The sequence below is a fragment of the Mytilus californianus genome, unplaced genomic scaffold, assembly GCF_021869535.1.
Source record: "Mytilus californianus isolate M0D057914Y unplaced genomic scaffold, xbMytCali1.0.p SCAF_1, whole genome shotgun sequence".
Lineage (NCBI taxonomy): Eukaryota > Metazoa > Mollusca > Bivalvia > Mytilida > Mytilidae > Mytilus > Mytilus californianus.
Genome location: NW_026262581.1, coordinates 43,203,397 through 43,229,860, shown reverse-complemented (window position 1 = coordinate 43,229,860; position 26,464 = coordinate 43,203,397). Strand labels below are relative to the sequence as shown.

At 33.3% G+C, this 26,464-nt stretch overlaps 2 protein-coding genes and 2 long non-coding RNA genes across 4 annotated transcripts in view; 2 read left to right on the top strand and 2 right to left on the bottom strand.

Annotated features, from left to right (window-relative positions):
* LOC127720910 (uncharacterized) overlaps positions 1 to 26,464 on the top strand; it is a 435,560-nt gene that overhangs the window by 207,411 nt on the left and 201,685 nt on the right. The window lies entirely within an intron of this gene.
* LOC127702712 (uncharacterized) overlaps positions 1 to 26,464 on the top strand; it is a 333,744-nt gene that overhangs the window by 237,989 nt on the left and 69,291 nt on the right. The gene's annotated exons all lie outside the window — the stretch shown is intronic.
* Positions 9,092 to 12,217, bottom strand: LOC127703257 (uncharacterized). Its single transcript, XR_007982882.1, has 3 exons — positions 12,144 to 12,217; positions 9,662 to 9,746; positions 9,092 to 9,438 (listed from the first exon to the last, which is right to left on the bottom strand). It is a non-coding gene; the product is annotated as an uncharacterized LOC127703257 (long non-coding RNA).
* On the bottom strand, positions 16,637 to 19,972 carry LOC127703298 (uncharacterized). The gene is made up of 3 exons (XR_007982898.1): positions 19,614 to 19,972; positions 18,989 to 19,145; positions 16,637 to 17,061 (listed from the first exon to the last, which is right to left on the bottom strand). It is a non-coding gene; the product is annotated as an uncharacterized LOC127703298 (long non-coding RNA).

Sequence of the window (26,464 nt, the reverse complement as noted above, 5' to 3'; positions counted from 1 at the left end):
TTAAGCTATAGTCTGTTTCATTTTTGTATTGCGTTTTACCTTAGAAACAAGGGTGGGTTCGACTTTTGACTTACTGTGGAGAGAATATGTCATTTTCTGAACTTCTGCTGATTTGTTTGAAAAAAACACGTACACGTCTAGAGTTTGGATATACAAATCGATTTTTAAACATGACAATCTCGATCCAAGTGCTGTTATCGAAATTACCAAATTCAGTGAAAATGTACAGAAATGATCCCCTTCGAACATTGAAATGTTCACTCGAATGACAGACTATAAAAAATAGAATAGGCATGACATTTTGTAGTTAACGAATAGTTTTCGATGTTTAAACACAAATATTTACACATTTTTCATATTTTGAAATGCTGTTTCAAAAATGTACTTTTATACGAAAATGGTTTCATTTAAAACTGTTGTTCAAAATTCACCGTAGTAGTTACATATTGGATCGGTTTTGGTATCAATATAATCAGTACTTGATGACATACAAAGAATCATTGGAGAAAGTGGACATTATCTTCAGGCCCTTTTTAGCAGTACCGCATTTACTCAAAAAATCAGAATTTTTTTCCCCCCATTTTTTGACTGGGGTCACCTCTGATAAAAAATTGTGAAAATTCAGAGAGTAATCAGTAAAATCTTTATTAGGAATACTGGGTGTTTGATCTTCTATTTGTGTATTCTCTGTTTCAATATCAAAATTTTGATCTATGTTTATTTCTGAATTATCTACCGGTGACATATTTGCTTCATTGTCGCTAATTATATCGGTGTCATTATTAATTACTTTTGATTTAACACTGTCAGCATATGATATACCAGGTGTGACATTTGATGTACTAATTATTTTAGGTATGGTTTCATTTTCTGACACTGGGGAACTAATTATTTGAGGTATGGTTTCACCTTTTTGTTGTGCCTTTTGTTTAGCTTGTTCAAATGACATTTTTTAACTGTACATATTTTCCAATACCTGTTTTTGAAATATATATTTGGGGCATGATTTATCTATTGCCTGATGTTTACCGCCACAGTTGTTACATTTTATGGTTTTATCATTACAGTTTTTGGTGGCATGCTTACCAGCACATTTAATACATGTATTGAATGATTTTCTGCATTGTTTGGCATAGTGACCTAAACTTGCGCATTTAGTACAAAATTAAGGGTTAGGCTTATATGGCAGTAAATCATATATACTCTTGTCCCTGAGTGGTTAAGGGAATAGATTTAATGTGTGCATGTTTATCAGATAGCGTAACTAAAAGATACCCAGCTTTACCTAATTGTTTTACAATTTTGATATCTACCCTTGTTTGTCTTAGCATATTTTCCTGCTTTTTAATATTTAGGATTTCAGTATCAACAGGTTTAGGTATAACTTTATAGACTCTATTTTTAGTAACCTTATTTTCGTTTTTTTCTTTTGTAGCAGCTGCTTCAATGGTTATTTTGTTTTTGTGGTCCGTATCAAATTTAGACACTTTTATTTGAAACTTACCAAGTTTATTTAAGCCAAGTATTTTGCGCCTTATTGTTTCAGATGGAGCGTAAACCAGCACACTGTTCTTAAGTGGTTTGATCTCTATAGCCTGATCATTTACACTTCCTATCATAGTAATAATTAGATAATGAAGTGAATTAAGGGTCAGTAAGAGGAACTGTTTTGCCCTTGAGGTAATAATCAGTGTTTCACTCGGGGGAAACATTTGTTTGCCCTTTTCATTGTGTGATTCAGGTCTTTTAGTTTTAGTTTTATTTGGGCTTAACTCTTGCCTTTTTGCATATTGTATTTGTGGCGAATTGCCTTCACTATGTTTGTAAACTTTGGAATCAGGTGATTCCCCTTGCTGTGGACTTCTTGAGTCAATTTTTCTTTTATTGTTGGTCATATTGCTCATATTTCTTTTTATCTGAACTTTTGATTTAATTTAGTTAAGTTTTGGGGTTTTTTTAAAGCAAAAATAGTATAAACTTTGTTTAACTTATTATAATAAACTTATTTAGCAAAATCAAGAGTTTAAAACCTAAAGATTAAAAATAAAATTTATATAAACTTACAAAAAATTATAAAAAGAAAAGAAAATAATCTTAAGTGAAAATAGAAATTGTTTTATATGCTAACTAAACAATTGAACAAAAAACAACAGACCGTAATCTTCTCCTGTAATTGCTTTGAAATCGACGCGTACGATGTTGACTCGACGATGACAAGCGAAGGAATGTAATCGTCTCTAGAAAACTATGGTATTTCTAATACGTTATACACACCCCATGCAGGGTACACGCACTGTCGTAATGGAAAATTACTGCATGCTTTAATTACCTGTAATCAGCCATTCAACAAATCAGTTGACTGACCATGTCATTACAGTTTTAAAAGTTTTTCCTCAGATCCGTTGAAAATGTAATATTCATTTTAACTTTAAAATTTAAAACTTTAAAAAGTATACTTTGACATAATTATGAAGTAAAAGAAGTTAACAATTTAATAATCGGATTTTTCCAAAGATTAAGATACAATTATATTTATTAATCTGGGACTGACAGATATATCACAGGCACTTGTCTCAGAATTTTTTTTGCTATATACCTTTATTAAAGTATATAGGAATTTTTCTGAGACAAGTGCGTGTGAGATATATACATGCATAACAAACATTTAGCTTTTATTAAAAATTGTTTGGAAAACAATAAAATACGACACTGAGTTTTGAAAAAAAAGTTTATGATTGTCTTGATTTTATTTTTTTAATAAAGATAGAAACAAATTTTTGTCCGAAGAAAAAAAAAAACTTTTCAGTCGCCCAGTCTCAAAAAGCAATTTTGATTGGCATTGTTTTTAGTTATATTTTTGCAGGTCAGGTTGCAAAGTGGCAGGTCGGATTTTGACCATGTTGACAACGGTCCTAAAAAATATCCGATAAAACGGTGAATCAAACTATTTGAACCTACGAAGTTTTATAATATAAGACTGACACCCACCAGTGTGCTAACTGTGCTGGGTGTGGTACTGGGACTTGATATACACGTATCATTGATTTACAGTACTGTTAGGATTTGCCTGCCTTTTTACAGGGACTTTCTATACTAACTTTTAGTATAGACTGTCCCTGGCTTGAAAGTATGGTTCTCTGCTCAGTAACGGGTGCATGATTAGCAAATCCAATATCTTGTAGCAGTAAAATACACAAATGTATAATACCTTAATTGAGGGTGGTAAAGGGTTATTTTCGTGCAACGTGTATTGCCATTTTTATTTCACGTGCAGCCGTGAAAAAAGTTCTTTATTCACCGTTTTTCGTGAAATCGGTAAAAAGATCAACGTGCAAGAAATTTTTAATTGTTCGTTCATCGTGAAATGGCAATTCTATTTCGCGTTCTTCCGTGCAAATACCCCCCCCCCCCCCCTTTACGCCCCTCTTAATTCAGGAGCACAGTCTGTCTTTTTCGTAAATAACTTCGAGATTAATATGCAAGTTTACTTTGCTAATCGATGTTCCTGTAATTCAGATTTATATTTATTTGTGAGACCCCCCATCACTATTGTATTCACTCAAAGAAAGGGGTTCTCCGTTACTGGGAAAATCTTACCTGATTTAGGATCAATTTATCGGTTACACTCCCCTGTCACCAGTGGTTCTTTGTTGTAAGCTGACATTCTGAAAAAGCAGGGGAATATAAGTAAGGGGAAGGAAACCATTGATACTATGCTTGGAAGATTTCGTTCGAACCTCTCTGGGTTTGACTATAATTTATGAGAAAATATCAGAGCTGTTCGAAAAATAATTTGTGTCATGCTATTGGTTTAAAAGTTTTGACGGAAGTATGACAATAAGTTATAACATGAATATTTATATATTTGAACTCTGTTTTTCTATCACTAAAAGGTCAATACACAGTTTTGTTTATCTAGGCGGCGTATTAATCACAACCACGCGCCATCGTCGTTCCTCCATTATACTGTTGTAGATAGTATAACCATTATCGACAGTGGTTTTTTTTATTAATTAATTTGTTTTTTCTGCTTTTTGCTTCTTATTTTTTTTTGTGTGATCGAATTAATAGAAGATAGTTTGTCGTTAATCTGCAATACTTCATGTACACCTTATGCTTGGTCCGCGGTGTATTCGACTGACTGTTTCATTTTACCAAGGATTTGATTTAACTATGCAAATCCTGGATTTTACCATAGATGTGTGTGTTTTTTATACAGCTATGATTTTACGTACGGTTGTTTTTTTCTCTCTTGTTACACTAGTCCGTAAACGTGCGCATTATCCTTTTTTTTCAAAGGTTTTTGGTGATATTTTCATTTTTCTTTCTTTATTTGGGGGGGGGGGGGGGGGGTGCATTTGATAGTAAAAACGGTATATAGAAAATAAAATATAAGAAATAGTAAAATAAGCAATGAAAATATCAGAAAACAGAAATAGAAAGTATTGACTCCGAGGTCATAAAATGATTGGGCTATTATATTATAATTCATGCAATTTAAATTTTATGACTCCCTTTCTATTTCTTTTTAATAATCGCTGTAGCCGTAACCTTTGATATTGGTATTGTGTTTGAAGTTTAACACACGGTTTTCATTACCTTTATGGTTTATTCCTATTCAAAGAATTTGTCAGTTTAACTGATTGTATTTTTTCTCATTATGAATTTAAAAATTTGAACTCTCGGTAGGATATGCAGATATACGAATGAATATATTTTGTATAAATTCATGATTTCCCTTAATACGTTATTTCATGATCATATCTTACTTTTTTAATACACGGGTTGGCAAGCGATCCGATAGGTATTTATTTTTCTTTCATTGGATAAATAATCCTACTTATTTGTATTGATGACGAAAAGGGATGTTACCACAGATGTAGGCCAGCCCTACATGCATTTGCTCCAGTTCCAATGTGTGTTTTCAAAATAACTTTGAAGAGTAATATATATGCATTGCTTTACATCATATTTTACCCTTTTTTCATCTTCAAAATGTTTCATATACCATTTCCGTTGCTGATCCAGGATTTAAAAAAAAAGGGGGAACCACTAAAAAACATCAGGAGTGTGGCATACAGTCTATATGCAATAGACATGTAGTCCCATAAGGGTGGGCGGGTCCACTTGTCTACCCATCCCCTCACCTCAATCCAATTATGTATGGATTAAGGGAGAGGGCGTAGAATGCGTAGTACTACGCCCCCTTTAATTGGATAATATATCATTGTTTAGCATTAAATCGTACAAGCAATTCTGGACCGCCCCAAATCTTTACAAATTCTTTTGATTCTTGTTTTGAAAACACACTATCAGAATCGGAAACGAAAATAAAATATGAAAGCCAGCAACCAACGACAATCACCGAAATACAGCAGCACCTGTGTTGAAGACCCAGTGGCGGATCCAGAACTTTTCATAAGGGGGGCCCGCTGACTGACCTAAGGGGGGGCCCGCTCCAGTCATGCTTCAGTGATTCCCTATATAATCAACCAAATTTTTCCCACGAAAGGGGGGGGGGGGGCTGGATCCGCATATGAGACCCATTGGTGTAGGTCTCATTGGGGTCTAAGCGTGACGCGGGATTGCCGATTTTTTATAAGCGTGACACGTGAAAGTCAAATTATTGAAATAATAACGGGAAATGAAGTCTAGCGGAATACGGGAAATGAGAATTGCTTACGTACATAGTGTAGGCGGGATACGGGAATCTGTCAAAACAGTAAGCGGGATCCGGGATCAGAACCACCCAATGAGACCCCCATTGGTGGCTATGGGCTGATTTCTGCACTTTGGTCGGGTTGTTGTCTCTTTTAACACATTCCCCGCTTCCATTCTCAATTTGATCCCCCATGACATGGGACAAACGCATACAGAACCTGGCAGGGTTAATAATGTTTGTTAGTGCCCAGTCCTCCCTGTGACTCGAGACAGTGGTCAATTTAATCCATGACCCACTCTTTGTGACATTCTAAAGATAAACAAAACTTCGTCAGAAAGACACAACAAAGTATATAAGTTCAGCACTGATCCTGATATGAAGCTGTTATCAGTCACAGCAAAACTACAGGCTCAATGCGCCTAAAATGCTGATCTTTTTTTGTTTCAACTCGTCTTTTATTGACATACAATATTTAAGCAATATTTTACACACCACTGAGCACCATCGATCATGTCACTTTGGTTTGAATTGGTTCAGTAGTTTCAGGGAAGCTTTTTTAACTAGACAATAGTCTCTGTCACTCACTTGGATCTACATAAACTGTTATCACAGAGATATGTCTCGCCTTTTTGTAATTTTGATAATGCAAATGTTGAAATTCCAATAGCAATACTTTCACAGGTAAGTTATGCAAATATTCAAAGTCGATGAACCATGACTGAAGGTACATGGCTAAACAATCTCCATGGAATGAGATGTGCCAATGCTAATACAACTGCATACCAAATACCATTGACTTATTAAAAGTCGTTCCCTTTAAACAAACCTAAACACAAACATTAACTTGTAAACTATGTAAAAGTTTCAAAGTCAATGAACCATGATCAGGGGTGGGGCTATATAATCTCCATGGAAACGATACTCGCAAATACCAATACATTTGCATACCAAATATCATTGACTTAACATTAGCAGTTCATCTTAAACTGATCTAATCACAAACTAATACATGTAAACTAAGCAAAAGTTTCAAAGTCAATAGACCATGACTGAGGGGGCGGGGCCAAATATTCTCCATGGAAATGAGATGTGTTAATGCTTATACAACTGAACACCAATTAACATTGGCCTACCACTCATGGTTCCCCTTGAACTGACCTAATCACAAACTAATACATGTTAACTTAGCAAAATTTTCAAAGTCTATAGACCATGACTAAGGGGGCGGAGCCAAATAATCTCCATGGAAATGAGATATGCCAATGCTTATACAACTGCATACCAAATATCATTGACCTACCACTAGTGGTTCCCCATAAATTGACCTAATCACAAACTAAAACATGTAAACTAAGCAAAAGTTTCAAACTCAATAGACCTTGACTGAGGGGGTAGGGCCAAATAATCTCCATGGTAATGAGATGTGCCAATGCTAATACAACTGCATACCAAATATCATTGACCTACCACCAGTGGTTCCCCTTGAACTGACCTAATCACAAACTAATACATGTTAACTTAGCAAAAGTTTCAAAGTCTATAGACCATGACTAAGGGGGCGGAGCCAAATAATCTCCATGGAAATGAGATATGCCAATGCTTATACAACTGCATACTAAATATCATTGACCTACCACTAGTTGTTCCCCATAAATTGACCTAATCACAAACTAATACATGTAAACTATGAAAAGTTTCAAACTCAATAGACCTTGACTGAGGGGGTAGGGCCAAATAATCTCCATGGTAATGAGATGTGCCAATGCTAATACAACTGCATACCAAATATCATTGACCTACCACTAGTGGTTCACCATGAACTAGACCTAATCACAAACTAATACATTGTTGATGCCGCCGCCGCTGACGCCGGAAACAGCATACCTATGTCTCGCTTTTTGACTCCGTCAAGGCGAAACAAAAATGTATTTGCATCTTCAAAAATGACCACTCTCTTACATTATAGACCCCATTCTAATTCAGCACTCATATCTTATTTGTTAATCAATGCATATTGCTGATCATTTTGGTTGGTTACAGTTTCTCTTTTAAACTACTATTGAATTTGCCCAAAATGCAAAAATTGATTAAATCACTATTAAAGGGTAATAATTCCTTAAAGACTCATCCAAAAGTGTTTGCTGTGTACAGACTGACCAGAATAAAAATCAACAAAGTTTATACTAGACACCATAAGAACCATTCACCTCAAGTTTGGTAAAAAGTTTACAATGGACAACAAGTAAGTTTATACAGTAGTTCAGTGGCTTTATGGGGATGTGAGCTAAAAGGTTTACAGATGACAAACAATGAACTGAGTATGAAGACACAATTAGTCACTTTTGCCAGATTAGCTTAAAAAAAAGGATTCTCTCACAACTCATCTATTTTTAATGTGTGTATATGTCAATGTATACATTGTTTATTGTATTAATTTGAGTATTTTCTTGATCCAAAACAAACTTGTTTCATAGGTGGCTTTCGGTTGTTGTCTGCTCTTTGGTCGGGTTGTTGTCTCTTTGACATATTCCCCATTTCCATTCTCAATTTTATTGTTTCATAAGTTTATGACACTTGCCTTCCTCATGTCAGGTCAAACTTGATATCATTATGATGCCAATGATGATTCCAACAGTCTAAATTGTTATCAGGTCAAATATTTGCAATATTACAAAGCCTTAATGCAGATTTTTTTAAAATTTGTTGGACAAAATGATATATTTTCAAAGGGAATAAAAACAAAGAAGGCAAAAACAGCATTATTATTTAAAACATATAAAACTTCTGTATCAGACAATTACTTTATTTTTGGATATATTGTAATGTATGTGTCAGAATTAGATCCTATCAAACTAGCTTAAGCAGTAAATTTTTTTTGTTTTAAATATGTACTACTTTCCAGTATGTTCTTTTTCGACTTAACCCGATTGAGTGGTGTTACATCTTACAAAGTCTATCCAAATTATTTTTGCAAAGAATTCTGCTAAAGCCGGTGCTAGGGGCTGTCTTCAACTTGCAGTAAAGTGAGAGTTTTTTTGCTCCGAGTTGAGGTCTCACTGTGACTTTGAGATGAAGAACAGCAATAAAAGCACTGTTCCTTTGCTTTTTTAGTGTGCATTTACTGATTTTGTGTCATGGATGGATACTTCATATCCTTTGTTTTTCTATTAATATTGAAAATCTCTAAATCCAAGTCACTGCACCATATCCTAGGGACAGGTCCTCAAAATAGTTGTCAAACTGATATGTACTGATAGTAATACAACTTTATATTAAATATCAATGATCTATCACAAGTAATACCTGTCAAACTTACTAACTTAAGCAGCAAACTTAACAATTGTTGATGCCAGAGCCATCATCGCCAGATAGGGAACCCTTATGTCTCACTTTCCCGGACTTTCATCGCAGGTGAGAAAAACATATATAGTCGATTGATTATAGCTTCTCATACAAAGAATAAAATTATTAATGTTTAAATAACTTATAAATAAACAGTCAAGTAAAGATAAAGTCACATATACATGTACATAAAACTATTTAAGCTTAGTTTTCAGAATGAATTCAATTAATTTGCTTTCATACACTCAAATGGAAAAAAAAAGTTAGGTCTTTAAATAGGAATATAGAACTCCTTACACAATTTATTCCTTGTGAAGAAGCTAATGAGGAATTGAAGAAATGAATTAATATCAATAATTTCTTATGATTCAAAACAGCATCTGTATGTAACTCCTTCTTTCCACTACACAAACTTCCACAATCAGATGAGTCTCCTGCAAAAATTGAAATTGAGAGATGAAATAAAGAATAAAACATTTTATAGCAGTAAAAGGTAAACTGTTTTATCAAAATCAAAACATAAAAACTTTATTTTAATTTAACTACAAATGGTACAGTGGCCAATTACAATGCAAAATATCAATACCGATTTAATTTTACTATTGAAATGTCCCCTATTCAAAAAGAACAAACAAATTTACCACTGTGAAAACTCACCTATTTCACCAGTACTATAAAGACTGTTTAATATCTTTATCCAATCAGTTTTTCCCACTTAAGTGACCAACAGTGAACAAACAATCTGTAAATAAAAAAAAAATTGAAATATTACACTACCAGTAATATTCTTTGAACTGGAAAAAAGTTTTTTGTTCAAATAATGTTCTTTCATCCATTCTGTTATGTCAGGGTCTTGTATAAGGTATGGGTTTTACTCATTGTTGAAGACCATTTGTTGACTTATAGTTGCTTTAATCCTGTCATTTAAACTCTGTTGGATAGTTGTCTCATTGGCAATCATACCACATATATCCTTATTTGGCAATGGTATTATGAAACTACAATGTGTTTGAACTGTTCTGTGTAAAATTAAAATTAAATAAAACATGACAATATTGACAGATAGTTTCCAATGTGGCACATATTTTATCTGTCCAAGGACAATTATATATTACTTGAGAAAAATTTGTTGGGTTCTTATATACTTCTATGTATTAAATATCTTACAAAATGTAGTCAAGAAATCCCTAACAATGTAATTTCCCTATAATATCTATTAACAAGCAGCATTATCCATAAATCCTGTAAAAACAATTTGACAGCACAGTTCCAAGACCTTGCTGGTATTAACCTTTGATAATGATTTTAATAACTTCTGACACCAAAAAATGTACAATGTATACCTACCATCAGATGGACGCAAGGTACAAAATATTCTATATCCCCCATCCAGCATGGGTCAAGAAAACAATAACCACATTACCCTGTACAACATGCATTTATCACCAACTTCTGGGGGTATTGCCTAACCTTAGAAAACCAGGTTTATAATAATTTGCCAACCCTGTAAAATTCAATGGCAAACTTTACATGTTATGTAATGTGAGTATGAACACTGCTTTGTGCTAGACAGACGCACTTTAGCCACTTAGTCAGCTTTTTAACATGCCATTTCTACTGTAAACATTCTACAGGAAGACATGAGCGGCTTAAGGTATCAGACATTTCACAGAGATGGATTTTGCTCCCCCCCCCCCCCCAATGGAGCTACATTTATGGTTAATTAATATATATGATACAGACTTGTTTCACTCCAAACATTATCTAGCTTTGGGGGTTTTCAACTCTAGGATCTGCATCAGTTTAATTATTGTCCTCAGCTGACCAAGTATTTACTCTAGTTACCCCTCAAAGCAGAGGGTGCTTAGCAGAGAAGCAGCAAAACCATTTTTCAAGTCAATAGATTGACTTGGCCCCAGATCCAACTTATAACTTCCCATGATTCATGCCTGCACACTACAGTTTAGTTACATTTTGTACCTGACATTACTACAAGACATCTGAGGCAGTTCATGTACATTGTACATATACAAACTGTATATATACATGTTTGTGTAAATGTAGAAGCAGCCTGCACTGTTAGCCACTAATCCAATTCCCCAGACTAGTAAAATTTTATTTGGACTAGTTAATTTTCGCAAAACTTTGTTTAACTTTAGACACACAAGGAAAATGTCTGAATATTTGCCTTCGGACTAGTAGTTGGAAAAGATTTTGGTGCAGACTGTCTAAGAAGAGGAATGTACAATATGTATTTCTATTAAATAATTAATTGCAATTTTGCTATATATATACATGTAATATATGAGCTTTTCTATTGTGGTAATGTGAATAAAAAAGATACAGCCAGGGTATATATCAATGTATGATGAGACAGCAACCATATGACACAACTAAATGACATCTAGGCCCTACATGTACATATAAATGTGGGATAGATGATCAGACGTACGGCACATAGTCATCAATATTATGATGGAGTGCGGAAACTGAAAGAAGAAGAAGATGGACACATATATGATAGCCAAGGCAGCTGACCTTGGCTATGGATTATACCTTCAGATAACTACCAGACACACTGCATAACTCAACATCCAAGCTGAACATGTATATTGTTTTGTACATCATGCATGTTAAACACTAATTATTGCATTACATATGGTTGTAAATTGCAAATCACTTTTGCTTCTGAACATCCTTTTCAGAATTAGGGACTATTTCTAGAGTTGGACATGTACTGGGTGGTAAACAATTATTGACGTTGTGTTTCATTAGCATATCAATAAAATAACAACATGCAACATGTGCAACTGAAAACTCGTTATTTTGTTTACCGATCTTACTTTTTCAACATATAATATCAAGTAACAATAATATATCAATTATATTTTAAGTTATAACTTAAAAAAATATGAAAGTATATCTTTTATACGCCAGAAAATTGAAAAAGTTGAAATCCCCATTATCTTGGGATTTCAATTTTAACATTTTTCAATAGCACAACTTTTTTGCAGTCAGATTTAACATATTTGCACCGTGTGATTATAATAGGCATATAGATAAATCGAAAGATCATGATCTATAATAAATTATGGCGAAGATACAAGTCATTCTTCTTCATACGATCTGCATAACCAACCTTTTTGTAAACACAAAACTAGATCTTCCCCGGATCGCCGCCATGTTTGCATTAGATTAATGAGTTCTTTCCCCTTACTGGAAAAAGGTACTGTTGACTATCAAGGGGGGCCCTCTTGTGGTAGTCTTGTCCTATAATATAAGACTTTGGAGTTTCATATCATTTACATTGAACGTTTTTTATCGGAAATTTTTTTTTACTATCAATGTTGAAACCCGAACATTGATAGTAAAAAAAAATATCCGATAAAAAACGTTGAATGTAAATGATATGAAACTCCAAAGTCTTATATTATAGGACTAGTGGTAGTTAATTATGTTAATAATTATGACGGCGTCCCAGAAAAAAGTTAAAATAGCCTTGCGAGACGTCATAATTATTTGGACTAATCTTTTGGCAAATATGGTCGTACCACAGGGGTTTGTTTCAATTTGCCGGGTTTTCTATCCTTACGAACCCTGAAAAACTATCCAGGCCAGGTGACAACAAATCTGTCTCCCCTTTTTATCCCACTAGAAAATCAAAAGGTTGTCCCCTTACACCTACATAACAAAAAACATATACAAATATGGTATCATTGCCAATGTGACGGCTCTTCAACAGAAACTAAAGACGTAGAAGTTAACAATTATATAGGTCACTGTACAGATTTCAACAATGGGCTAAAAAGTCAAACTGCGTAATAAGCTACAAAAGGCCAAAATAGATAGACATGATAGACAACATCTGACAAGGGTAGAAATGTTCAGAATGGACAATGTTGAAAAAAAATCATCTGTCCATTTGCATCACAACTGGCAGCTGACTCATAGGACATTGTAGGAGTTGTTGCCTTAAATACAGATTTTAACCAATTTTTTTTCTTCATATTTCTTGAATTTGCCTTTTTATCTCGAAAACAGTCAATGACTGTAATATTTAAAGAGAAACTTAAAATTTATTAAAAGTTATTGCTTTTCAATGATGACTTTGATCCAGTTTTTGCAAAAACTTGGAAACTTTAAATATTGGGTAAACTCCTTATATTGTACTGCCTGGTCTCGTGGTAGCGTGTTCACCTCAAGTGCAGAAGGTTGTTTATTTTGAACCCAATCCGGTAAAACCAAAGACTTTAAAGTTGGTATTAGCTGCTTCTCCCCTAAGCACGCAGTATTGTTAAGGAAAAGAGCAATTACTGGTTTGTTCAGTCTCAGTCAGAATAATGTATCAAGGTAAGGTGACATGTCTCTCTGAGAACTAGTGTAAGAGATAAATTAGTCCTGGTAAAAATTGTCTGGTCAGACAAATACAGCTAGTATAATAAGTCCATGGATCTATGTTTTCAGTGTATTGTGTGTGATTTTGTCCCATGTACATTTACTCCATATCCTTTCATTTACTATACAGAATTTACTAGTATATTTAGTCTGATGCCAGTAATTTATGTCCCCAGACTAATTTTCCTAGTCCATGACATCACTATTCCTAGGTAAAAATGTCCATGTCCTTTATTTTACTATAGGACAATGTATATTAAAAGAAATCATTTACATACTACAAATAATGGAATTTTTAATTCTCATGTTTTAATGTTGGTTAACAGTTGTGCATTAACATGATTTTAAAAGTGTTAACTTACTTCTTAAAAGCTTAATATTTAGAAGGTAGAAGACCTGGACCATTCATACTTTGTATATATAGATGCCTTATGTTATGAAGTTTCCGTCTGTCATATGTTCATTGTCCTTGACCTCATTTCATGGTTCAGTGACTACTTGGGAAAAAAGTTAAGATTTTTAGTATGCTTAATTTCTCTCTTATAATGAGTAATAGGATAACTATATTTGGTATATGTGTACCTTGCAACGTCCTCATGATCGTCAGACAGTTCTCACTTAAGGCTTGACCTTATTTCAGTGAACAAGGTTAAGCTTTTGTGGTCACGTCCATATCTCAGATACTATAAGCAAATTAGGTCTACTATATTTACTTTAGTGTATGAAATGATTGTAAAGTGTGCATGTCCAACTGCAAGTGTTATAACTTATGTGACCTGGACCTCATTTTCATGGTTCAGTGGTTATTGTAAAGTTTTTGTGTTTTGGTCTGTTTTTCTAATACTGTATGCAACATGTCAAGTATATTTGGTGCATGAAAACTTTTAAGGATGTACATGTTAGTCGGGCATGTTTTATTCGACCTTGGCCTCATTTTATGGTTCGTTGCCCAATGTTATTTTTTTGTTTTTTGGTCAGCTTTTCTAATTTCTTATTTTCAAATTAGCAATAGGTCAACTTTATTTGGTGTATGGAATGATTGTAAGGTGCATATGTCTGACTGAGAAGTTTCATCTTACCTTGACTTTATTTTCATAGTATATTGGACAATGTTTAGTTTTTGTGGTTTGGTCTATTTTTCGGATACTGTAAGCAATAAGGCTCCTGTATTTGGTGAATGGAATGATTGTAAGATACACATGTCTGTCTGGCATGTTTTATATGACCTTGACCTCATTTTCATGGTTCATTGGTCAATGAAAAGTTTGCATTGTTTTGTCAGTTTATCATATGCTTTAAGCAACAGGTAAATTATATTTGGGGGAAGTAACGATTGTAAGGTTTGCATGTCTGTCTGGCATACTTATATATCCATGACCGCATTTTATGGTTCTTTGGTCAATGATAAGTTTTCTTGGTTTTTATACGCCTGTTTACAGGACGTATTATGGTATACCGTTGTCAGTCTGTCCGTCCGTCGTCAACATGTTGGACATTAACTAAAAAATACTTTAACCAATTTGCATGAAACTTTGGTGAATAGTTTATGATTTATGTCTATTAAAGTGAGCTCCCTTTTGTTTTTTATAAATTTTAGATTTTACGTTTCCGAGTTATGGGGTTTTATTCATTAAAAGAAGGGGGATTTTCCAGTTTTCGGACAATAACTCAAGAATGTTTCACCAACTTGCAAGAAAGTTTGGTTAATTGTTTATATCTATTAACATGAGCTCCCTTTTGATTTTTATAAATTTTAGATTTTACGTTTCCAAGTTACCGGGTTTTATTCATAAAAAAAGGGGGATTTTCCAGTTTCCGGACAATAACTCAAAAATGCTTTCAGCAGTTCTCATGAAACTTTGATGAATTGTTGATATCTATTGATGTAAGCTCCATTTAGAATTTATAAATTTTAGATTTTACATTTCCAAGTTATGGGGTTTTATTCATAAAAAAGGGGGGATTTTCCAGTTTTCAGACAATAACTTAAAAATGCTTTCAGCAATCCTTATGAAACTTTGGTGAATTGATTATATCTATTGATGTAAGCTCCCTTTAGAATTTTATAAATTTTATTTGTTTATAGTCTGACAACAGATTTACTAAGTATTGCGCAACAGCATAGTGTATTGCACAACAGCAAGAAATCTTTAATTGAATATAAATTCAATTCATATAACCAATTTCAAGTTCTTTGACTACATTTATTCAGAAACCTATAATATGTCAAATATTTAATTACAATCCAAATTCAGACCTGTATCAAGCGCGAATATTGTGTTCATTTTTGCCCCCATTGTTCAGGGTTGGACTTCTGCGGGTGTATCCAGCTGCGCTCAGCGAAGCAGTTTATTTCATTTTATCAGATATTATAAGCATATGTCTACTTGTTGTTGTATGGAATGACTGCAAGGTGTCATATAAAAATAAGAAGATGTCTGTCGGCCAAGGTTAATATTACTGTGACCTCATTTTCATAGAATATTGATAATATTAAACAGCAAAAATGATGAGCAAGACAAGATACAAATGATCCAAAATTGTCAGTTGCCTACTAATTATGTAATAGTAGTTATTGTCATTAAATGATAATGTTTACCCTTTTATGTGTAGGGCAAGAACATTAAAGATAAAGGGAAACTATAAACAAAAGAAATTATCAACAAAAATAGATTTACAGACGTCAACAAAGCATAAATGGTAAGTCCACTTCTATAAAAGTTATTGCCCTTGAATAATGATTATTATGAAAGTAAGATGTGGTATGATAAATGAGAAAATTCAATTAAGTGGATGTAAGCAATGCAATTACTTATTAGAGCCCTACTGAAAATGTAAAGTGGGATTTCACTGAAAATACCAGTGGAGTTCCATCAGAGTTCCATTGGAATACCACTGTATTACCACTGGGAAATTTGGTCGGGATTTTCATCGGACATTCATTGTTTTCCATTGGGATATCAGTGGAATATCCAGTGGGATTCCGGTGAATACTCGAGTGGAATAGTGGAAATTCCATTGGAATACCAGTGAAAACTTCGTTGGAATACCATTGTTTTCCCACTGGACATTTATTGTTTTCAACTGGGATACCAGTGGTAATTCCATTGGAAATTGTAACAATCAACCAAAGAAAACCAGTGATATTTCAATGGAAATTGACAATTCCACTGAAATGTTAGATATCATTTTGCATGCACTGCTTATTTTTGAATGAATTAATAAGAAAACTTGAAATAAGACAATAACCATTTTAATGCAAGTCAACAATTAAAGAAATTACAACAGTTTATACATTATCCACATTTAAGACCTTTTAAACGAAAAGATCAACCTCTTTAAAATATTAATGTTGATAAATTATCATTTTTTAGTCAAAGATGTATTTACTTAATTGTACATGTAAATCATTTTTCTGGTTAAATCATTCATAAGTCCATGATAACTTTTGGTCCTCTTGAAATCTTTCACAAATGGTTTTAGTTTTCAATTTTACAAATTTGTTTATTGTGCATTAAACAAACAAAAATGTCCAGTTCACATGCATACGAAATACTTTGTCAGTTTGGTCAGTTTTCTTCATCATCCATTGATATTATTCATGAATTAAGTCCAAAGTTTCTGCATTCCAATCCTGTTCCATTAAGTCTTCATTGATTAATCTGAAAGAAAAAAATCATACATCATAACATGCATAGAATTTTGAATTAAAATAACATTACAATACCATGCTCCAGTCTGCAATTATTAAAAAATATATGTTACTGGTATATTTTTTTGTGTTTGTTTAATTTATTCACAACATTTATACACTAAGAGCAATTTAGACACATGTATGTCTATTGTTGAAGACTATGTGTTCTCTAGATATCTTTGGCTATAGTTGTTGGGTTGCTGTCTCTTAGACTTATAACACACATCTCTTTTTATCAAAATAGACTTTTATAGTTCATGGATCAGGTGTCTCTCAGAGGCCAAATAAAATAGTATGTGTGGTTCCAGTTACATTTAAAAAAAAATTGGGTAGGTAGGTAAGGATTTTTTTAATTTTATGGTTTTTTTTTAAATTGAGTCTATGGGAGCAACATTCTGACTTAAACAGTGCTTACTGAAAAATGACAAAAAATTCTTTAGGGTAGGCTTATGTTAAGACAAAAAACTAGAGGCTCTAAAGAGCATGTGTCGCTCACCTTGGTCTATGTGTATATTAAACAAAGGACACAGATGGATTCATGACAAAATTGTGTTTTGGTGATGGTGATGTGTTTGTAGATCTTAGTTTACTGAACATTCTTGCTGCTTACAATTATCTCTATCTAAAATGAACTTGGCCCAGTAGTTACAGTGGGAAATATTTTGTAAAAATTTACAAAAATTTACAAAATTTATGAAAATTGTAAAAAATTGACTATAAAGGGTAATAACTCCTTAAGGGGTCAATTGACAATTTTGGTCATGATGACTTATTTGTAGATCTTACTTTGCTGTTTACATTTTATCTCTATCTATAATAATATTCAAGATAATAATCAAAAGCTGCAAAATTTTCTTAAAATTACCAATTCAGGAGCAGCAACCCAACAACGTGCTGCCTGATTGGTCTGAAAATTTTAGGGCAGATAGATCTTGACCTTATGAACAATTTTACCCAGTCAGATTTGCTCTAAATGCTTTGGTTACAGAGATATGAGCCAAAAACTGCATTTAACCCTATGTACTATTTTTTAGCCATGTCGGCCATCTTGGTTTGCGGGCGGGGTCATCGGACACATTTTTTAAACTAGGAACCCTAATGATGATTGTGGACAAGTTTGGTTAAATTTGTCTTAGTAGTTTCAGAGGAGAAGATTTTTGTAAAAGATTACAAAAATTTACGAAAAATGGTTAAAAATTGACTATAAAGGGCAATAACTCCTTAAGGGGTCAGCTGACCATTTTGGTCAAGTTGACTTATTTGTAGATCTTACTTTGCTGAACATTATTGCTCTTTACAGTTTATCTCTATCTATAATAATATTCAAGATAATAACCAAAAACGGCAAAATTTCCTTAAAATTACCAATTCAGGGGCAGCAACCCAACAACGGGTTGTCCGATTCATCTGAAAATTTCAGGGCAGATAGATCTTCACCTGATAAACAATTTTATTCATGTCAGATTTGCTCTAAATGCTTTGGTTTCAGAGATATAAGCCAAAATCTACATTGTACCCCTATGTTCTATTTTTAGCCATGGTGGCCATCTTGGTTAGTTGGCCATGTCACCGGACACATTTGTTAAACTAGGTACCCCAATGATGATTGTGGCCAAGTTTGGTCAAATTTGACCCAGTAGTTTCAGAGAAGATTTTTGTAAAAGTTTACGGACGACGGACGCCAAGTGATGAGAAAAGCTCACTTGGCCCTTTGGGCCAGGTGAGCTAAAAAGGTAGGTAAGGTAATTGGAACCACGCATATATTTTTATTTAGCCTCATATTATCTTTCCCTTTGTGTTGTGTTTGTTGTTGGTTTACTATCTGGTTGAAGCATACCAGACACATCATTTTATGTATTTTTATTTCAAGTGTGGGAAGGATGAAAAAATAGTACCTTTCAATAATCTTATACTCAAATTTCTTTTCTGCTGCTGGTTCGTTTGTTTTCATTGTGTTTTCATATTATTGAGTGGATATTGATCGATGCACAGTCATCATTTTTGCAGCTTTGTAACTTCACCATGATCAATCCCATTTAATATATGGACAACCTAAAAAAAAAATGTAAAAACATTTTATTAATAATTTTTAAGTCTGGTCATGACCTGTATGCATCATATATTACTGATATTTATCATACAATGTACATATATAATTAAGAAGCTTCTTTCATTTAAGTATAAAGATTCTAAAACACAATATTAACCTTTACTTTAGGGATTTTTTGTGTTGCATGTCCATCCAAATCAGAACATTACAAAATTAAGTTGAATGTGCCAGACATTGTGTAGTAAACATCTTTCCTTGATTGTGAAGGCACACAATGTAATTGAATATTGAATAATAAAATTATTATTACATTCCCACCTCCCCCTTTTCAGAACACCAAATGGTCATCCTAAAAGTGTGAACTAACGGAGCCCATGAATGAAACTAAAGGGGGTGTATATATATATTTTTAATTTTAATTAAAAATATTCATGATGTAAAATTCAAATGTAAAATCTCTTAAAAATTACCTGTATCTGCTGTACGTCTGCCCTACATCAGCACATCGTCTCATCGTAAATTCTTGGTTCAACAGCTAATGTCATGCCTAAATGTTCTGCCTTCAATGTCTATTTCTTTATTTATCGAAGGTTGTTGAGTATTAATAATTATTAACATGATTAATGTAACCACAGCTGGACAGGATACATACTCGTACAATATTTTTAGTTTCAAATTTGAACACATTCCGTGTATTAATGATAACGACAATCTGATTGGCCGATCGGAAATCCCGGAAATTGAGTTATCCAATCAAATCAGCGGTTATATTTATAGTCTGGTAGAAAAAAATGGCAGCCTCCATGAATGTAAACATGTGTGTTGAAAAACAACAGTCATTATAGACTACAGTTTCACGAATTTTCTGCCAAAACATTGACATTTTGCGTACTATTGATTGGAGCGGATTATATGTGAAATGTTTCTATAGATTAACTTGTATGACCCGAGTTCCAGTGCCGAGTTCAGGACATGAAAATGATGAAAAATTCATCACACCGACAAAGTTAAGATACCGAAACAGTTTATAGAACAATGTGGAAAATGAAAGCCGTTCACTTTATTTTTCTCAAAAGAACAGTTGACCAGTAACAGTTAATGAACATGATGAAGTCAAAGGAGAAACAATTATATCATTGTATACATGTAGACTGTAGTGCAGGGCAGTTGCCAGTACGGTCACTTGAAGAAAAAAAAACGAGTTATCCTAACAATTCGTACAGACTGAAGATAATTTCTGCAACAGATCTGTTTAAAAACGGCCCTTTTAAGAGCCATGCACATTTTTCAAAAAGAATCTTAATTGTTTTTGTTCGTTATATCAAAAAGAATCTTATTCTCAACCCAATTTGATATAAAATATTCATTTATTTATTTACATTATAATAATTGCACATTTAATTTTATTTCTTAATAGTTAAAATGTATCCTTTCAATGTGTCATACTCATAGGCTATATGGTGATGCATTATATTCAACCTACATCTGAGGAGCTACCATTTTACTTATTTTATATGGGGGGAGGGGGGGGGGGGGTCTTTCAGACCAAATAATTAATAGGCAAGTGATTTCATATTACGTTTAACCATGTAACTTTTTTGAACACATGTTTCATATACATGTATATATGCAGGTTTATGAAATACTCATTACATCCCATATATTATCTTGATTATAATATTTAATTTCTTATCAGGCCAGCAAATTATATATTACAAATTAAATCCTTTATATAATAATCATGCACTTAATTATTTGAAAAATTTGAATTAGAGGTATATATTCCTTTAAATTTCTAAGTCCAAATTCCACTGGAATATTTGCGTTAAATCAAAACTCCACTGAAATATAAACAATAATATTCCACTGGAAATTTATTGGAAAATCATTGGAAGTTTCATTGGAAATTTCACAGATTTTCCATTGGAATTACAGTGTGAAAAATATTCCAGATGTTTTGGATGAAATTCTAATGGGATTCCATTGGAATATTTTTTTCCACTGAATACCAGTGTAATTTCACTGGAAATCCAGTGGAATCCCGTACTCATTTTCAGTAGGGAGGCCAATGATGACCTGTAAATAATGAGAAAAGCCATACCCTATACATGATTTAGTCATCTATAAAAGACACCACAAACAAAATTTGGAACAAAACATCAATTCAAACCAGACTAATTTAAAAAAAAAAAAATTTATGACGGACGTGAACCAACATCAACCACTGAACTATGTACAGGCTCCTGATTTGGGACAGGCAAAATTAAGGCAGGGTTGATATAAAAATAAGAAGCGGTATGATTGCCAATGAGACTTTTCTCCAATAGAGATCGAATGACATTAAATTTAACAAAAATAGTTCACTGTACAGCCTTCTACAATGAGCGAACTCTATACCGCATAGTTATCTATAAAAGGCCATGAAATAACAAAATTAATGTAAAACAATTCAAAAAGGGCATGGCATCTGTCCATGCTAAACATGTTTGGGTACTCACAGTTACTGACAGCTAATTCAAAGCAAATATCAACTAATAGAATAAACATTTAGTGAGCACTCAACCCACCCCTAACTTGGGACAGTGGTTTTAATAACAGCACAACATTTGAACAAACTGTAAACATTTGTTGCAATTGTTGCAATTGGCTTAACTCAAAAGACTGCAACAAGGCACAAAAACAATTAATATGAAAACCATAGACACAAAGCACTGAAATAAGAGTACTTACAATTTTAAATTTTCAAATGAAAGTTTATCAAAATGTACATAAACATGATGAAAAAGCCATTTTATCAGTTTATTGCTATATTTCTCTTCATTTATAATTTTTGAGTTTTGTGTATTTGTAGGTCAGACATCTTGGTTGTCATGATCATCATTCAACAGGTCAATACTGAACAGAACATTTAAAGTTGATATTTTTCTACATAGTGTGACTTTTTTATTAATTTGAAATGGAATGTGTTTTTTCCTACATAAGAAAGAGGAAATTTCAACATAATGACTATAAACAAAGAGGATTCATATCATCATGATCATAGATACACAAGAACTTAATCATGTAAATTTATGCAACAACGTAATTATCAATTGAAAGAAGGGAGGAATGAAGAAATATATTAGTATTTTGTTGTCCAAATGAACTTGCTTTGTCCAATCATTTAAATCGCTTCATCCAATAAAGATGTACAGAGGAAGATCTTTGAAGAACAGATTGCAAAAATGTATTGTCTAAGAATTGTAGGAATATTCTAGTGGATGAAATAATTTATTTACTTCACTCTTATATAGTGGACTGAATAATTTTGCATAGCAAGCTGAAACAAGAAAACTAAAACTTAACAGGAAAAGTGTTTATTTTATAATTTTGCAAATATAAACATAATATTATGAACACAACAAAGGTATAAAATTCAAATCATTTGCATATACATGTATTGCAATGGAACTATAACAAAGAAAACTTTACCTCATGAAAAGAGTAAACTATTAACTGTGCTTTGTCAATTTATTCAGTCAGAATATGAAATATTTTTTTTAGTTCTATTTTTCATAATAAAACAAACAAGACAAAGATTTCAAATCAATATTTTTTTCTTTTATTAGACATGTCATCATTTTATTTCAGTTAAAGGCTTCTCTTTTTTGACTTTAAATATTATTATACTTTCCAAAATAATAATAATCTTTATTGTCATATAAACAAATTAAAAACATGTTTGTGACAAAATGAAAAAAACCAAAATACACTCATATATATATATTATAAACTTTTTACTACTGAATAGAATTCATTGTAACTTACATATTACTGTATATTTATAAATTGAATCCCATAGGATTTTATTTTGTCCCATGGGATATTAAAAATCCCATGGGATAATAATAGTCCCATGGGATTTTTTTTTGGGACCCAAAAAATCCTATGGGATTTAACCAAAATCCCATGGGATAATGGTCAATCCCATGGGATTTGCTGTATCCCATGGGATATTGAAAATCCCATGTTTTTCTAAATCAAATTACAAAATATATATAACAATAACAACAGAAAAGCAATGAAATTATTGAATCCCATGTAATTCCGCACATTTTGGTTATATACACGACACTGTAGGTCTAAGGAGAGGCTGCGGCGGATTTGCAAATGAGTGTTTTGCAAATTAAAAGTGTCCAGTGTTTAAAGTTGAATTCTTTGATTCGCCGATTTTACGTCATGCCGGCTAACATATTGGAAACTGTACCTACGCCTTTATTTCAAGTCTGGATTTTTAGTATTCGTATTGTTATCTTATAAAGTAAAACTGATTAAAATACTACAACCGGAAACAATGTGACAATAATTGAATTGAGAAGTGTCAACCCTGTATAATGGCGAAGTTTAGGTGTAATTATGAGCCGTGTATATATAGCAAATAGTGGTGCGCCTGACAGATGCGGAACGTACATGTACAGATTAGGTAATAGGTAACAGGTGACATATACTATTGGTATCGGTATTTGATTCGACCCGGAACTTGTTAATTATTGATAATATTAATTATGTGGAAAACAAAAGGGCCTGGAATTGTGTAATTTTTAATCAACACCATTGTCCTATATTAGTTATATATAAAGTTGAATTCTTTGATTCGTCGTTTTTACCCCATGACGGCTAACAAATTGGACCTCGTTATTTTAGTATTATAGATATTAAACCTGATTTGTACTAGACCGTCACGTTGAGTTTGATTTTTATCGTGCTAGTAAAAAATCCGCAGCAATACATGTCAATCTACTATAGGATAATGTTAGACATTTAGCATTGCAACAGGTAATGTACGAACTCCTTATCGTTGTTGCATTCAACACTTTCTGTACATGAGACTTATAACTATAACGTCCACATTTAGACATGACGTCGCTGCGTATGTATAATTCCGACACAGCGAAACGGAGGCCCAACTTTGTGTGTGTTTAACTGTTGGATGGGAGAACTCCAGGGACGACCATATATCTTCATCACAATCAGCCTAAGTGAACATATAATATAGACAACTGTCTATAATTGTAGAAATTTGATGTTGCCCTATAGATACCAATTGGTATTTTCGTTGTTTGATTAATTGCTGTCTAAATAATTATTTAATAATATATTCATAATTATTGATAATTTTTAAGGTTATAATTCTTATAACTATGCACGTAAATTGCGGATATTATATTACTCACTTTCACATTGTATTCCTGTGAATCCGTTTAAACACGAACAAGAAAAATTCAAAGTCACCGAACAAGTCTCGGCGTGTTCACATTGGGATCTTGAACATGGCGTTACTGGAAAAGAACAAATGTTATGCATGTAGCAGTTAATACCACCTTTAATACGACCCCCTCAAAATGGGTCTCTCTATAGTCGACTATAGTAGTTCAGGTTGCCATAGTGTGTCATTTTAATTTAAAAAAAAAAATGTCTTGTATATAAGAGATGTGGTACCATTGCCGATGGGATGATTGTCCACCAGGGACTTCAGTATTCGGTATGGAGCACCTCCATATGGAGTATATACCCAAGTAATTTAAATCAATTATGTACAGCACATGTATATAAATGAAAACAAATAGATAAATACATTGTTTGTTTTATATGGCACATATACCAGGGACTCGGTTTTATATAGAGGTGACCTCGAATAAGCATGTATGTCTACTGTACTGGTCACCACACCTGGGAGGAGGTGTGTCACTTCCTGTATTAAGATATATACAGATGGGTCGCTGGAATTGGCTCCCTTATGAACTTTGCAAATATATTACTGTCACTTGGCAGGATAATTCTTCTTAATATTTGACCGGGTCAAAATTAGACTAAATACATGAAATATAAGACTGAGTTGAAAATTCATACTAATATTGTTCTGGGTCGCAAATTTTGGACTAAATGTATGATGGGAGACTGAATGGATTGACACCCATTATTCCTTAATATTATAATCTCAATGTTAAGATATTGGAAAAGAATGTAATTATCTAATGATCTTAAATACAAGAAGCAAATGGATGAAAAATCTTTATTTATTTGGTTCTTGAGTAATGAAGATAAAAATGTTTTATATCATGTTTGTACTTTGCAAAACAAATTGAATGAAGTATAATTTTAAATGAGACACTTAATTAATGTATACTTTATATTATAACGGTATTGAATATGCAATATTTTGTAATAAAATCTAAAGGAACCAGAAAACTTAACTAGGACCTAAAATTGACCACCCATATTTCCAACGTAACCAAGAATGCAAACTCAACACTATGATTCCTGATAAGGAATTTGAGATATTGCCCACCAGAATGCAAGAAAACCGCACATATTTCACTGGTCAGGTCCATAATGGAGTATGGAGCAATAGTATGGGTACCCTACGAATATCAACAAGCTTGAAAGTATACAGCGACAAGCTGCGAGATTTATAACAGGAGACTACAAATCCAGAGAAGATGGTTGCTTCTCAAACACGCTCACCAAACTGGAACTACAAGGCATACACACAAGACGCTTAAAGCAGAAGTTAATGTTTCTGTAAGAGGTGTTTGAGGGGCTGGTTCCTGCTATAGAACCAGACAAATTGAAAAAAAAAGGCTCGTCCAAAAAGAACAATTGCTGCCAAGGGATTTTACAATTATCAGTCAATAAATATGGTGGAAAAACAGGTCAAGAACTACACAAAGTGTTTTGAAATTTCAAGGCGCAACATACCACAATATTCTAACTAATTTTTCGTAAAAACAGTAATCGAGTGGAACTACCTTGAAGACACTGTAGTGCGCACACCGAGCGTTGAAAGCTTCAGAAACTGCTCTCGTGCACCGTCAATAAATCGACGGCGCTCTCCCTATCATTGTATTAAAGCCAGTATTGGTATCCACAACGTATTCCTACAGATAGCGGTACAGATCTAGAATGATTATGGTACTGGATCGACATATACTAGGAGGTGTCGCCTCTGAATATTTTGTCAATGATCAATGACCATGATCGTAAAACTATGAAACCGTTTCTTTTTTGTTACACACCTATACCCACTTTTAACCAAAGTGACACCCTACCCCTACCTTGTCAGAGAAAAGATCTCGCCATCTCGCCATTTGCATGACCGAAGCAATTATCTTCAATCTGCTTACCCTAATTTCATTTCTCCATGGAAATCTTTGAATATGATTTGAGGTTTGGCCGGGGGGGGGGGGGGGGGTCTGTCAGGGATCATTTTGGAGAGTAAAATGGTGGCAAACTGTGAGGAGGGGGTAGCCTGGGATCGTGGCCTCACTGCTCGACAAAAGAG